The sequence below is a fragment of the Hylobates moloch genome, unplaced genomic scaffold, assembly GCF_009828535.3.
Source record: "Hylobates moloch isolate HMO894 unplaced genomic scaffold, HMol_V3 SCAFFOLD_9, whole genome shotgun sequence".
Taxonomy (NCBI): Eukaryota; Metazoa; Chordata; class Mammalia; order Primates; family Hylobatidae; genus Hylobates; species Hylobates moloch.
The window spans coordinates 7,610,389-7,625,286 of record NW_026652284.1 but is presented as its reverse complement, the minus strand read 5'-3'; the positions used below and the strand labels follow the sequence as shown (position 1 = coordinate 7,625,286).

The 14,898-nt window shown below is 48.1% G+C and overlaps 1 protein-coding gene across 3 annotated transcripts in view; it reads right to left on the bottom strand.

Moving 5' to 3' along the window:
• SLC45A1 (solute carrier family 45 member 1) overlaps window positions 1-14,898 on the bottom strand; it is a 104,624-nt gene that overhangs the window by 58,869 nt on the left and 30,857 nt on the right. Inside the window, exon 1 of one of the 3 annotated variants that reach the window (XM_058444442.1) lies at window positions 13,274-13,345. The exons of the other annotated variants lie outside the window; for them this stretch is intronic. The gene's annotated coding sequence lies outside the window, so the exon portion shown is untranslated. Of the gene's footprint in view, window positions 1-13,273; window positions 13,346-14,898 lie in introns of those variants that run through there. 3 annotated transcript variants of the gene reach the window in all.

The following is a 14,898-nucleotide window of genomic DNA, read 5'->3' as shown; positions in this document are numbered from 1 at the left end:
AATAAAACGGAAAAGACAAGACAATTTTTAAAGAAGAATACAAAATTTCAGTTAAAAAAATAAGTTCAGGAGATCTACTGTACAACAAGATGACTGTAGTTAACATACATATTTTTTTGAGACAAAATCTCACTCTGTCTACCAAGTAGCTAGGACTACAGGTATGTACCACCACCACTAGCTAACTTTTTTTTTTTTTTTTTTGAGACAGAGTCTCACTCTGTCACCCAGGCTGCAGTGCAGTGGTGTGATCTCGGCTCACTGCAATCCCCACCTCCTGGGTTCAAGCAATTCTCTGCCTCAGCCTCCCAAGTAGCTGGGATTACAGGCGCCTGCCACCACGCCCGGCTAATTTTTGTCTTTTTTTTTTCTTTAGTAGAGATGGGGTTTCACCATCTTGGCCAGGCTGGTCTTGAACTCCTGACCTCGTGATCCACGCGCCAGATCTCCCAAAGTGCTGGGATTACAGGCGTGAGCCACCGTGCTTGGCCTAATTTTTGTATTTTTAGTAGACACGGGGTTTCATGATGTTGGTCAGGCTGGTCTCAAACTCCTGGCCTCAAGTGATCTGCCCACCTCAAACTCCCAAAGTGCTGGGATTACAGGCATGAGCCACCATGCCCAGCCAATAACATATTGTATTCTTAAAAATTGCTAAGAGGCCAGGTGAGGTGGCCCATGCCTGTAATCCCAGCACTTTGAGAAGCTGAGGCAGGTGGATCATTTGAAGTCAGAAGTTCGAGACCAGCCTGGCCAACATAGCAAAACCCCATCTCTACTAAAAATACAAAAAAAATTAGCCGGGTGTGGTGGTCCATGCCTGTAATCCCAGCTACTTGGGAGGCTGAGGCAGGAGAATTGCTTGAGCCTGGGAGGCGGAGGTTGCAGTAGGCCGAGATCGCATCACTGCACTCCAGCCTGGGCAACAGAGCGAGTCCTTGTCTCATATAAATAAATAAATACATAAATAAAGAGATTGCACCACTGCACTCCAGCCTGGGCGACAGAACAAGACTCTGTCTCAAAAAAAAAAAAAAATTGCTAAGAGAGTAGATTTTTATTTTATTTTATTTTATTTTTTGAGATGGAGTTTCACTCCCATCGTGCAGGCTGGAGTACAGTGGTGTGATCTCGGCTCACTACAGCCTCCACCTCCCGGGTTCAAGTGATTCTCCTTCCTCAGCCTCCCAAGTAGCTGGGATTACAGGCATGTGCCACCAGGCCTGGCTAATTTTTGTATTTTTAGTAGAGATGGAGTTTCACCATGTTGGCCAGGCTGGTCTTGAAGTCCTGATCTCAGGTGGTCCTCCCACCTCGACCTCCCAAAGTGTTAGGATTACAAGCGTGAGCCACTGCGCCCAGCCAAGAGGGTAGATTTTAAGTGTTCTCACCACCAAAAAAAAAAAAAAAAAAAAAAAAAAAGATAAGGGTGTGTTGTAAAAGAAAAAAAAAGGGCCAGGATCGGTGGCTCACGCCTGTAATCCCAGCACTTTGGGAGGCCGAGACGGGTGGATCACGAGGTCAAAAGTTCGAGACAAGTCTGGCCAACATGGTAAAACTCCATCTCTACTAAATATACAAAAAATTAGCCAGGCATGGTGGTGGGTGCCTGTAATCCCAGCTACTTGGGAGGCTGAGGCAGGAGAATCGCTTAAACCTTGCAGGTAGAGGTTGCGGTGAGCTGAGATTGCACCACTGCACTCCAGCCTGGGCGACAGGGCGAGACTCATCTCAAAAAAAAAAAAAGAAAGAAAGAAACAGGGTCTCCCTCTGTTGCCCAGGCTGGTCTCGAACTATCTACCTGCCTTGGCCTCTCAAAGTCCTGGGATTACAAAGTAATTTTTTAAAAATAGATGATATCTGTACCTCCCCTCTACCCCCCCGCTTCCACTCACCCCTCACCTCGCTGCTGTTGTGCTCTCCCCACCACTGAGCTGAAGCTGCCGCCAGCCAGGTCCCTGTGAACACCCCAGTAGTAGCTCCCAAAAGGCGAATCAGCCTGGACCTCCCTGCAGGCTCTGGTCCTGCTGCCCAGCATGGCCCTCTGGTCATCACGTCCCCTTGGTGCCCCTCTCACGAACTCTCCGGTCCCCGGATACTCGCTACAGCCCTCTGCACTGCCGCCTCCTTATTGTCTCCCTAGGCACCTTCCCGGGGTGATTCTATCTGCTACCACGTGGTCAAGGGCAGAGACAATGGCTCTGACCAATTTAAGTTAAATTGGAACTTACTAAAAGGATATGGAGTAGCTCACCGCATAGTGAAAGGTGAAGAACCAGACTTAGAATAAGAACAGGGACCCATCTCCTCAGGCCGCTCCTTCTGAGATGACTCAGCTCTAGCCATTTTAAAGTTTTGTGTTGTCCAGGCATGCTGACTACGCCTGAAATCCCAGCACTTTGGGAGGCTGAGGTGGGTAGATGACCTGAGGTCAGGAGTTCGAGACCAGCCTGGCCAACATGGCGAAACCCCATCATCTACTAAAAATACAAAAATTTATGCCAGGCACGGTGGCTCACGCTTGTAATCCCAGCACTTTGGGAGGCCGAGGCGGGCGGATCACGAGGTCAGGAGATCGAGACCACGGTGAAACCCCGTCTCTACTGAAAATACAAAAAATTAGCCGGGCGTGGTGGTCGGCGCCTGTAGTCCCAGCTACTGAGAGGCTGAGGCAGGAGAATGGCGGTGAACCCGGGAGGCGGACCTTGCCGTGAGCTGAGATCAGGCCACTGCACTCCAGCCTGGGCGACGGAGCGAGACTCCGTCTCAAAAAAAAAAAAAAAAAAAAAAAAAAAAAAAAAATTTGCCAGGTGTAGTGATGTGCCCCTGCAGTCCCACCTACTCGGGAGGCTGAGGCATGAGAATCACTTGAAGCCGGGAGGCGGAGGTTGCAGTGAGCCGAGATTGCACCATTATACTCCAGCCTGGGCAACAGAGTGAGACTCCGTCTCAGAAAGATAAAGTTATGTGTAATTCTGCTAAAGATCCCAGTTTTAGAGAGGGAGCATGTGATAGATGGAACGTGTGTCATATACCCAGTTCTTGGCAGGCTAGGGTCATTTTAACGGTCAGGTGTATCACGACTGTGTCCCATGGGTGAGGGAGTGGAGTTCCAGACCAATATTGGTGCACTACATCAGAAGACAGAAGGATGAACACTAGGTAAGCAGAAAGAACATCATTCTGGCCGGGCCCGGCGACTCATGCCTGTAATCTCAGCACTTTGGGAGGCTGAGGGAGGCGGATCACCTGAGGTCAGGAGTTCAAGACCAGCCTGGCCAACATGGTGAAACCCCATCTCTACTAAAAATACAAAAATTAGGCGGGTGTGGTGGTGGGCTCTTGTAATCTCAGCTACTTGGGAGGCTGAAGCAGTAGAATTGCTTGAACCCAGGAGGCAGAGGTTGCAGTGAGCTGAGATCGTGCCACTGCACTCCAGCCTGGGCAACAGAGCAAGACTCCAGCTCAAAAAAAAAAAAAAAAAAAAAACAGAACATCATTCCAATCCGGGCCCTGCCTGCCCAGCAACCATGCATTCTGCTTCATACACAAATAATTTCAGAACTGCCCCAAGCAGAACGCAGCTACTATAGATGCAAATGGAAACAGACCTCCTTATAGACCTCCTTTTTTGCTGTTTTAAAAGAGATAGGGTCTCGCTTTGTCACCCAGGCTGGAGTGCAATGGCGCGATCATACTCATTGCAGCCTTGAACTCCTGAGCGTAAGCGATCCTCCTGCCTCAGCCCCCAAGCAGCTGGGACTACAGGAGCCACTGTGCCCTGCCTTAAAAACTTTCTAAGCCTCCAATGCATCCAGTCCCCAGTTCCAGGTCTGGAGGAAAGCCTGTCCTTCCTCTAGTTCTATTACAATCCCATCTCAATATGAGGCAAACCATGGATTAAAAGGTAAATGTGGCCAGGCACGGTGGCTCATGCCTGTAATCCCAGCACTTTGGAGGACTGACGGGGGAAGATGGCTTGAGCCCATGAATTTGAAAGCAGCCTGGGCAACATGGCAAAACCCTGTCTCCAGAAAAAGCAAGAAAAAGAAAAAAATTAGCCAGGCAAGGTTATGTCCACCTGTGGTCCCAGATACTCAGGAGGCTGAGGTGGGAGAATCGCTTGAGCCCAGGAGGTGGAGGTTGCAGTGAGTTGTACACTCCAGCCTAGCTGACAGAGTGAGACCTTTTCCCAAAAAAAAAAAAAAAAAAGGACTGGGGGCATTGAGCTGGGTAAGGTAGCTCACGCCTGTAATCCCAGCACTTTGGGAGACGGAGAAGGGAGGATCACTTGATCCGAGGAGTTTGAGACCAGCCTGGACACCATAGCAAGACCCTCTCTCTACAAAAACAATAAAAATAAAAATTACCCAGGCATGGTGTCACATGTCTGTGGTCCCCAGCTACTTGGGAGGCTGAGGCAGGAGAATCGCTTGAGCCCAGGCTGGAGTAGGGTGGTGTGATCCCAGCTCACAGCAACCTCCGCCTCCTGGGTTCAAGCGATTCTCATGCATCGGCCTCAGCCTCCCAAGTAGTTGGGATTAGTAAAAAATTAGCCGGGCGTGGTGGCAGCCGCCTGTAGTCCCAGCTACTTGGGAGGCTGAATCAGGAGAATTGCTTGAACCCGGGAGGCAGAGCTTGCAGTGAGCCAAGATGGCGCCACTGCACTCCAGCCTGGGTGACAGACAGAGACTCCATCCCAAAAAAAAAAAAAAAAAAAAAAAAGACAGGGTCTCACTCTCCCAGGCTGAAGCGCAACTGCACAATCTTGGTACACTGCAACCTCCGCCTCCCAGGCTCAAGTAATCCGTCCACCTCAGCTTCCCAAATAGCTGAGACTACAGGTGTGCACCATGCCCAGCTAATTTTTGTATTTTCTGTAGAGAGGGGCTTTCACCATGTTGCCCGGGCTGGTCTCAAACTCCTGGACTCAAGTAATCTGCCCAGCTCGGCCTCCCAAAGCGCTGAGATTACAGGCGTGAGCCACCGTGCCCAGCCTTGATCAGCAGCATTTTGTGACACAGGATACAAGGACTGGATAACCAAGCATTACTTATCAGAAGAGAGAAAATGGACAATTCATTGTGAACAAGAAGAAGACTCAGTGTAGTTATTTTACAGTCACAGATTTAAAATATGTAGGCTTCATGTTTAGGGGCCTTTGGAGAAGCCTGGTGTTTTGTCCCATTGACTTTAGTTAAGGAGGGTAATGAGCTTGGGAACCGGCAAGAACGACTGCCTGGGCAACTCTTCCAGGTCCCCGGCGTTTGTTTTCATGTGGTCTATTTCCTGGTGGCAATAACATTAGTTTACCTTGAAAATGAGAGAAGACACTTTTATGGCACGATGTCGCCATGGTGCACTGGAGCCTCGCTCACGAAGCTCTGTTCTGCGCACCCCCTTCCTGTGAGGCGCTGGGAAGGCGGGGAAAGGCACTGACTCCAAACAGAAGCAATATTCAATTAGTGAAAAGCGAAAAACCAGATTTATTCCCATCTGGCTTGTTCTCCAGAACACTTCTTTAATCAGAATGCAGAGGGGAATAGCCTGAGAAGAGAAGCGTTTCTGCTGCATTGAGTATTTGTCTGGGCTTTGAGGTTAGAAATTTGGAAACATGAACTCTCATGAAGCTATTCCTACAGTTCATGCACCTGCAGTTCCCAACTTCTAATGTTTAAGCTCTGGATTTGTTAATATCTCCCCTTCTTGAAATAATCAAGTATTTATGATCACATGTTGAATATTTTCAGTCTTCACAATGAGATTGTTTATATCATAGAAAACAAACACAAAATTTGCTCAAAGGAGAACAGGAAACACAATTTCAAATACCAGCTGTTTTGAAAATGATTGTACTCCCAACATCACAAAGCTGTCAGCCGATGTCCTCTTCCCAAGAGAAACCCAAATTCAGGGACAGTGTCCTCAGCTGTCATTGCCTGGGGCAAGCGACAACTGTCACCCTTGGTTCCTGATTTTACAAAAAGGTTGTCCTGGGAAGGAAAAGTTGTAAGATGGTAGTTTTCACATGACTAGTGACTACCTATTTTTTTTTTTTTTTTGAGACCAAGTCTCACTCTGTCACCCAGGCCAGAGTGCAGTGGCGTGATCTTGGCTCACTGAGGCCTCAGCCTCACGGGCTCAGGCAATCCTTCTACCTCAGACTCCCAACTAGCTGGGACCACAGGTGTGCGCCACCATACCCAGCTAATTTTTGTATTTTTCGAAGAGATGGGGTTTCACCATGTTGCCTAGGCTGGTCACGAAGATAACTAGTATTTAGAGATTGTAATAAAAACCAATAAATCTGTTAAGTTTCCTACTTAAATCTTTTTCTTTTTAAATTTCCACAGGTAGGATACAACCTCCTTAAGGAATCTGAGGAACTCTGGCTTCTAAGATTGTTTATTCCTGAGACAGCAGATAAAGTTTCTGGAAAAGAATATCAAAGAGTATCCAACAGATGTTAATGTTAGGCAGTAGCTAGCAGCAGATAATATTTGTTAAAGGAGGGACATGCCACCTCTTTTTAAAGAATAAAGTGGAAAATCTCTCCCTTCTAACTAGAAATTCTGGCACGTAGACCCTCCCCACTTGGAGGGCAGCATGCTATAATTCTTCCCATTTTTGGCTTGTTTCTCAGGTTGGGGAAAAAGTTAAGGAAGGCCAGGAAGGATAGAAAAGAAGGCCAATGTTCTCTTCTCTGATTAGTTGGGGGCAATTTGAGAATATTCTTTCTAAAGAAGAAAAGCAGCTGGCAGATTCAGGAAGTTGCTGGCAAAGTCTGCTCATAGCAACGAATCCCCAAAACCATCCTTGGAACGTGTAACAGAAATACTCTTTAGAGTGGGGTAAATTGATAGAAATTAGTGTGGAAGGCCAGGCACGGTGGCTCATTCCTGTAATCACAGCACTTTGGGAGGCCGAGGCAGGTGGATCACCTGAGGTCAGAAGTTCGAGACACCCTGGACAACATAGAGCTTGAAACCCTGTCTCTACTAAAAGTACAAAAATTAGCTGGGTGTGGTGGCGCACACCTGTAGTCCCAGCAACTTGGGAGACTGAGGCAGGAGAATTGCTTGAGCTGAGATCAGGCCACTGCACTCCAGCCTGGGCAACAAAGTGAGGCTCTGTCTCAAAAAAAAAAAAAAAAAATTAGTGAGGAATGTGGAGAAATAATACTATTGTGGTGTTATATATATAACATGTTTTGTATATGTGTTTTATATTTTTATATTTTATATGTATGTTATATGTGTTTATATGTGTACATATAAGCTTATATGTTTATATATATATATACACACACATATATTATATATAACATATATAATATATATGGTATTGTTGGACCCTGACTTACATATGTATATATGTTTTTATATGTATACATATATATATACACATATATATACACACGCGCACACATACACACACACAGACACACACACACACGTATATGTTTTGGGGCACAGCTCCTGAATCCTAACTCCCATAGCCCTGGTTACTGTGTTATGTATAATGTTGGGTGCATCAGGCCTCAGGAGCTGGCGTCGGGCAACAGAATCTCTCAGACCATCTCCTGCCCTCCTTTTCCCTCTAATCTCCCCGCACATCCCACCTTTCTGAATGGGGCTCATAAGACCCTCATCCTAAGAGGGTCCTGCCCCATTCCCTTGGGGAAGAATGCTGACCTCCTAAGGCTTCCATGGAAACCCAAGAGGACTGGGTCCAGAGAGCTTCTGGGTAGCTGAACTTGTGGAGTGACATGATAAGAGGAATTGCAGAGTAATCTGAGCACTTTGGGCGGCCGAGGAGGGTGGATCACCTGAGCTCAGGAGTTCTAGACCAGCCTGGCCAACATGGTGAAACCCCATCTCTACTCAAATTACAAAAATTAGTCGGGCGTGGTGGTGGGCACCTGTAGTCCCAGCTACTCAGGAGGCTGAGGCAGGAGAATCACTTGAACCTGGGAGGTGGAGGTTGCAGTGAGCCAAGATCATGCCACTGTACTCCAGCTTGGGTGAGAGTGAGACTCCGTCTTAAAAGAAAAAAAAAAAAAGAGGGATTGTAGAGGTGACAGGAAAAGGCTCTTTAAAACAAACAAACAAACAAAACCAGGTTCTCACTCTGTCACCCAGTGTGGTAGCAAGATCTCAGCTCACTGCAGCCTCAACCTCCCAGGCTCAAGCGATCCTCCCACCTCAGCCTCCCAAGTAGCTGGGACCACAGGCATGCGTCACCACACCTGGCTAATTTTTGTATTTTCTGTAGAGACAGATTCTTGCCATGTTACCCAGGCTGGTCTTGAACTCCTGGGCTCAGGGGATCCACCCGCCTTGGCCTCCCAAAGTGCTGGGATTTCAGCCATGAGCTACCACGCCTGGCCACGAATAGGAGCTTTCAACTTTCTATTTCTGCCTTGCTCTCCAAGTGGCTGCTGTGATTCACAATGAGCCCCACCTCCAGGGGCTGAGTGCTCTGGATCCACCACATCATGGTCTACTCTTGGCATCTTAGGACCCTGGCTTTTGCACATCACATGTTCCTGGTTTGGTGCCTCGTCGCTGGTCTTTCTCTGATTACCCGTTTCTGTGTGAGGCCAATTAGAGTGGGCTACTGTGCTGTGTCCTCAGCTCATGGCTGAGTGAAGGGAAGCAAGCCCAGAGAACTTGCTGGGAAACCCATTTGTGTTTGCTTCACTGTTATCTTCCCCTCTCCTATTCCAAGAGTCCTCATCCGGGGAGATGTGTGTTATCTGGAAGTTATCTGGAAGCCAGCCCTCTCCCTGTATTCTGGAAAAGTCTCACCTCTTTGGGAAGATAGAGCTGACTGTCCTTCACTGTGGAGTCCTCCAGACAGGTGAATGGGAGCTTCCAGATGGAAAGCAAACCTGTGTCCCACCCCTGGGAGCACCTTGGGCATCAGCATTCCCGTCTGGGCCAAGATTCTAGGATATGGCCAGAGCAATGTGGGCATGAGAAGGGTGTCTGGCATTACCCAGCGTGGCCCTCAGACACTGGGGCTTCCCCCAGATTCACTCTGGCTGGAGCACTGGCCCGGGATGGGAAGAGCACACCCAAAATGAACGGCATTAACGTCCTCCACACCTGGCAGGATGGAGGCGTGGGGTCAAGTTTGGTTTAAAAGACATGGGGAAATGAATGCCTCGGTGCACCCGTAGGTGCACACTGTAAACAGTGTAAACAGGTGGTCTCCATGCAGGGTCAAATGTGTGCCTGTCCAGAATGTGTGCCTGTCCAGAGGAATAGAATGCCCTGGGCCAGGGTGGGCACTCAGCTCAACCCCAAAGGTCAGAGAAGAGTGAAGTAAGAAGTCACCCCCTCCTCGACCCCAGCCCCAGCGATGAGGAAGAATCAGAAGGGAATGTCACATTAAGAAAATTGGACTTGCCGGGCGCGGTGGCTCACGCTTGTAATCCCAGCACTTTGGGAGGCCGAGGCGGGCGGATCATGAGGTCAGGAGATCGAGACCACGGTGAAACCCTGTCTCTACCAAAAATACAAAAAATTAGCCGGGCGTGGTGGCGGGCGCCTGTAGTCCCAGCTACTCGGAGAGGCTGAGGCAGGAGAATGGCGTGAACCCGGGAGGCGGAGGTTGCAGTGAGCCGAGATCGCGCCACTGCACTCCAGCCTGGGCGACAGAGCAAGACTCCGTCTCGGCCAAGGGGTGGATCACCTCAGGTCAGTATTCCAGACCAATTGGCCAACATGGTGAAACCCCATCTTTATAAAATACAAAATTAGTGGGTTTCCAGCTACTCGGGAGGCTGAGGCAGGAGAATTGCTTGAACCCTGGAGGCAGAGGTTGCAGTGAGCCAAGATTGCACCACTGAACTCCAGCCTGGGCGACAAGAGAGAGATTCTGTCTCAAAAAAAGAAAAGAAAAGAAAATTGGACTTCAGCTTTGGAGTAACAAATGGGAAAATATCAAAGGGTTGTTTTCTTTCTTTTAAGGAATGTGGCACGAGCAGGTTTGCATTCTTGAAAGATTATCCTGGCTGCAGTGTGGACAATGGATAGGAGGGCAGCAGACAGGAGGTCACTTGGAGATTTAACAATGACCTGGGTGACAAGAGATGGTGGCGTGGGCAATGGTAGCGGGTATGGACATGGGGGCAGATGTGATATGATTGGGAACAGAACAACCAGAGCCTGAGGCTACCCTGGCAGGGAGCGGGGAGGGAACCCAGCAGTGGGTGGGAGGCGGTGCCATGTGTGCTCCAGAGAAACGTGGGAAGAGCCTGCTTGGGTGGGAAGAAGAGGGTTCTGTTGGGGCACGTTGAGCACAGGAGCCTCTGACTGTGGAGACCTAACTGGAAGTGGGGGACCCAGTCTGAGGCTCGTGAGTGGGACCAGCGTGGACAATGCAGGCTTGGGTGTCACCAAGCTTTGTAGACTATTAGTAAAGCCATGGGGGTGGTGACATGACCCAAGGGAGTGAGAGAGTGGGGACCGGGAAAGACATGATTGTTTATGTGGTTTTAAAATATAATGAAGTTCTCTGTTTGAACTGGCTGCATCTGCCTTTTTATTGCCCTTCTCCACACTGTATTTAAATCCTTTTCCCCAGCCTTATCTTACAGAGCATTTCACGTGAAAACAGCCACCACCTAAGCTAGTCTCTCTTTTTATTCTCATTAACATCGTTACAAGCCTTAGAAAAATCAAGTCATAGTCCAGACATGGTGGCTCACACCTGTAATCCCAGCACTTTGGGAGGCTAAGGTGGGTGGATCACTTGATCCCAGAAGTTTGAGACCAGCCTGGGCAACATGGTGAGGCCCCCGTCTCTACAACCATGCCAGGCATGGTGGCAAGCGCCTGTAGTCCCAGCTACTCCGGGGCTGAGGTGGAAGGATGGCATGAGCCAGACAGGCAGACATTGCAGTGAGCTGAGATCGTGACACTGCATTCCAGCCTGGGTGACAGAGCCAGACCCTGCCTCAAAAAAAAAAGAAAAAAAAAAAAAAGAGGAAAAGAAAAATTGAGTCATGAGCTAAAATGGCCACATTCACTACTGTCATGAATTTCTGTCTACACATTATAGGAATAATGAGACTCTTAGCTCATGATTAACTTATATAATTTCCTAATTAAACGGAAATGGGAAAATACATGTATTTATTTATAAACAGACAGCCTTTGATAATAAAGCTAGGTACCTTTATGACATGCACTGGCATGATCTTTTTATTTTATTTTATTTTTTATTTTTTGAGACGGAGTCTCGCTCTCTCACCCAGGCTGGAGTGCAGTGGTGCAATCTCGGCTCTCTGCAAGCTCCGCCTCCCGGGTTCACGACATTCTCCTGCCTCAGCCTCTCCGAGTAGCTGGGACTACAGGTGCTCGCCACCACGCCCGGCTAATTTTTTGTATTTTTAGTAGAGATGGGGTTTCACCGTGGTCTCGATCTCCTGACCTCGTGATCCACCCGCCTCGGCCTCCCAAAGTGCTGGGATTACAAGCGTGAGCCACCGCGCCCGGCCTGGCATGATCTTTTTAAACCTAGGCTTACAAGTTACTGCCATAAAGAACTGGGATTGACTGTTTTTACAAACTCTCCAGAATTTACATATTCAAAGGAGGGCTTCCCTCTTCAAGACAGGAGGATCCATCAAATGATTGTGCCACTGAAATGACACAATTGAAACTCTTTTTTTGGAACAGGATACTCTTGAGGAGGATGAAGGGGGCTAAATTTTGTGATCAGCCATGTCATTTGGGGCAAAACTGATGATTAAGAGAGAAGCCTGAGGCTGGGTGCGGTGGCTCAAGCCTGTAATCCCAGCACTTTGGGAGGCCAAGGTGGGCAGATCACCTGAGGTCAGGAGTTCGAGGCCAGCCTGACCAACATGGAGAAACCCCCGTCTCTACTAAAAATACAAAAAATTAGCCGGGCGTGGTAGTGTGCCCCTGTAATCCCAGCTACTCGGGAGGCTGAGGCAGGAGAATCGCTTGAACCTGGGAGGCGGAGGTTGCAGTGAGCCGAGATCGCGCCACTGCACTCCAGCCTGGGCAACAAGAGTGAAACTCCATCTCAAAAAAAAAAGAGAAGCCGAAGTGAAACTGATGGTGTCCCCACCCCTGTCCAGACCTCCTTCGTTCCTTAATAAAGGCGTCACTATCCACTAGCCTGAAAACTGACTTCATAAAGACATCTCTTTATAATTCAAACACACTTTGTTTCCTCTGCTTTCAGCATGATAGAGTTTCGCTGTGTCCCCACCCAAACCTCATCTTGAATTGTAGTTCCCATAATCCCCACCTGTCATGGGAGGAACCCAGTAGGAGGTCATTGAGTCATGGGGGTGGTTACCCTCATGCTGTTCTCATGATAGTGAGTTCTCATGACATCTGATGGTTTTATAAGGGGCTTTTCTTCCCCTTCACTCTGCACTTCTCTTTGCTGCTGCTATGTGAAGAAGTATGTGTTTGCTTCCCCTTCTGCCATGATTGTAAGTTTCCTGAGGCCCTCCCAGCCAAGCTGAACTGTGAGTCAACTAAACCTCTTTCCTTTATAAATTACCCAGTCTTGGGTATGTTGTCTCTTAGCAGCATGAGAACGGAGTAATATACAACATAACCACTCCCAATTCACCCCTAGTCAGTTCACTTCAGAACCTTCCACTAGCTCCTTCTCACTGCACCATCTCCCTACAATGAGCTTTCTGGGCTCCCTCCATGCCCTCTCCATCCCATGGCAGAACCATCTTCTCACAAACCAGGTCCTGCCACCTCCTGCTGAGCACCCTCCCTGGCTCCCAGCACCATTGCCAGCATCCAGACAAGTTCCATGACTTGCCCCTGCCATGCGGTCCGCAGCTCCAGTGGGGCTGGACCTCATAAACTTTCTTTCAGTTCCTTAAACTCGCTAAAGTTTTGCCTTCCCACAACTGTTGCAAACATTGCCCCCTTAGCCTGGGACCCTCTTCCACTGCTGTGAAAATAAGTAATTTAAAATATAGGTGGGATGCAGTGGCTCATACCTGTAATCCCAGCACTTTGGAAGGCCAAGGCAGAAGGATCACTTGAGCCCAGGAGTTTGAGACCAGCCTGGGCAACATGGGGAGACACCGTCACCCACCCCCATCTTAAAAAACAAAACAAAACAAAACAAAACCAAGCTGTTGGAATTTTAAAATATTTTCAGCCTTAAGGGAATGCGATTATGGGGCAGTAATCAGGCAACTGTAACCTACGCGCATCCGTAACCTTTGCTTCTTTGATTACAGGTTAGCTTTCTTCCTTACCTACATTGTTTTGTAAAACGTTGTAAATTACTGAAGAGCGCCAGGGAAGACTCTTTTCCTCTTAACTGTTGATTTTCATTATAAATTAACTTTTCTCTTTCCTCCGTCAGACAAAAACTTCATGACTATGACATTGTTTAACATGGAATGTTAATTACACTCTTTTAAATTGGAAAGGAAAAGGAAACAAGCTGTACAGAAAAGAGAACAAACTGTAACTAATTAAATTGTAATTAACAAACAAGACTTGTATAGAACACGTTATAATCTTACTACATTTCTTTGTTTTCTGCCTCTGTGAGCAAGATCTTAACTTTTCACTTTGGAGAACTGACCCCATTTCTTTGGAGTCTGTGTTACCTGAATAGCTATTCTCAGCTTCATGCTTGAATAAACCTTCTCATACTGGGTTCTGATCCTTTTTATTCTTTCAGGTTAATCCCCATTCTTTGTGTGTCTGGCCCCTATTAATTGATATTTTTTTCCTGTGGCTGCCCTAACAAAGAACCACAAGGCCGGGCACGGTGGCTCACGCCTGTAATCCCAGCACTTTGGGAGGCCGAAGTGGGCAGATCACCTGAGGTCAGGAGTTCCAGAGCAGCCTGGCTAACATGGTGAAACCACGTTTCTACTAAAAATACAAAAAATTACCCGGCTGTGGTGGTGTGCCCCTGTAATCCTAGCTACTTGGGAGGCTGAGGCAGGAGAATTGCTTGAACCTGGGAGGCGGAGGTTGCAGTGAGCCGAGATCATGACATTGCACTCCAGCTTGGGCAACAAGAGTGAAACTCCATCTCAAAAAAAACAAAACAAAACAAAACAAAAAAATACTGAGTGGCTTAAAACAACAGAGACTTCCGGCTGGGCGTGGTGGCTCACACTTACAATCCCAGCACTTTGGGAGGCCAAGGCAGGCAGATCATCTGAGGTGGGAAGTTTGAGACCAGCCTGGTCAACATGGTAAAATCCTGTCTCTACTAAAAATATAAAAATTAGCTGGGCGTGGTGGTGCGCACCAGTAATCCCAGCTACTTGCAATCTCGGCTCACTGCAACCTCTACCTCCCAGGTTCAAGCGATTCTCCTGCCTCAGCCTCCAAAGTAGCTAGTACTATAGGCATGCGCCACCACACCCAGCTAATTTTTGTGTTTTTTAATAGACATGAGGTTTCACCATCTTGGCCAGGATGGGCTCGATCTCTTGACCTCGTGATCCACCCGCCTCGGCCTCCCAAAGTGCTGGGATTACAGGCGTGAGCCACCACGCCCGGCCACACACCCTCTTTGTCTAAGGACACGGGACATAGTGGATTGGGGGCCCACCCTACACCAGTGCGACCTCATCTTTATGCCTGCAATGACTGTATTTCCAAATAAAGTCCTATTCACAGGTACGGGAGTTTGGGACTTCAACATGTCTTTGGAGGAACACAATTCAAGCCCTACCAGCACCCTTTAGGTCTCCAGAGTGTGTAGGTCTTCCTCCAAGTGATGGAGCCACCCAGGGTGAGCCGTTAGGCTTCAGCTCAGCCTCTGGCTGGTTCCCTAAGCTGCTTCTCTGTGTATTCAGTCAGCTGCCCCTGTGTCTGTCTCTTACCCAAATGTATGCTCCTTGAACGCTGGATC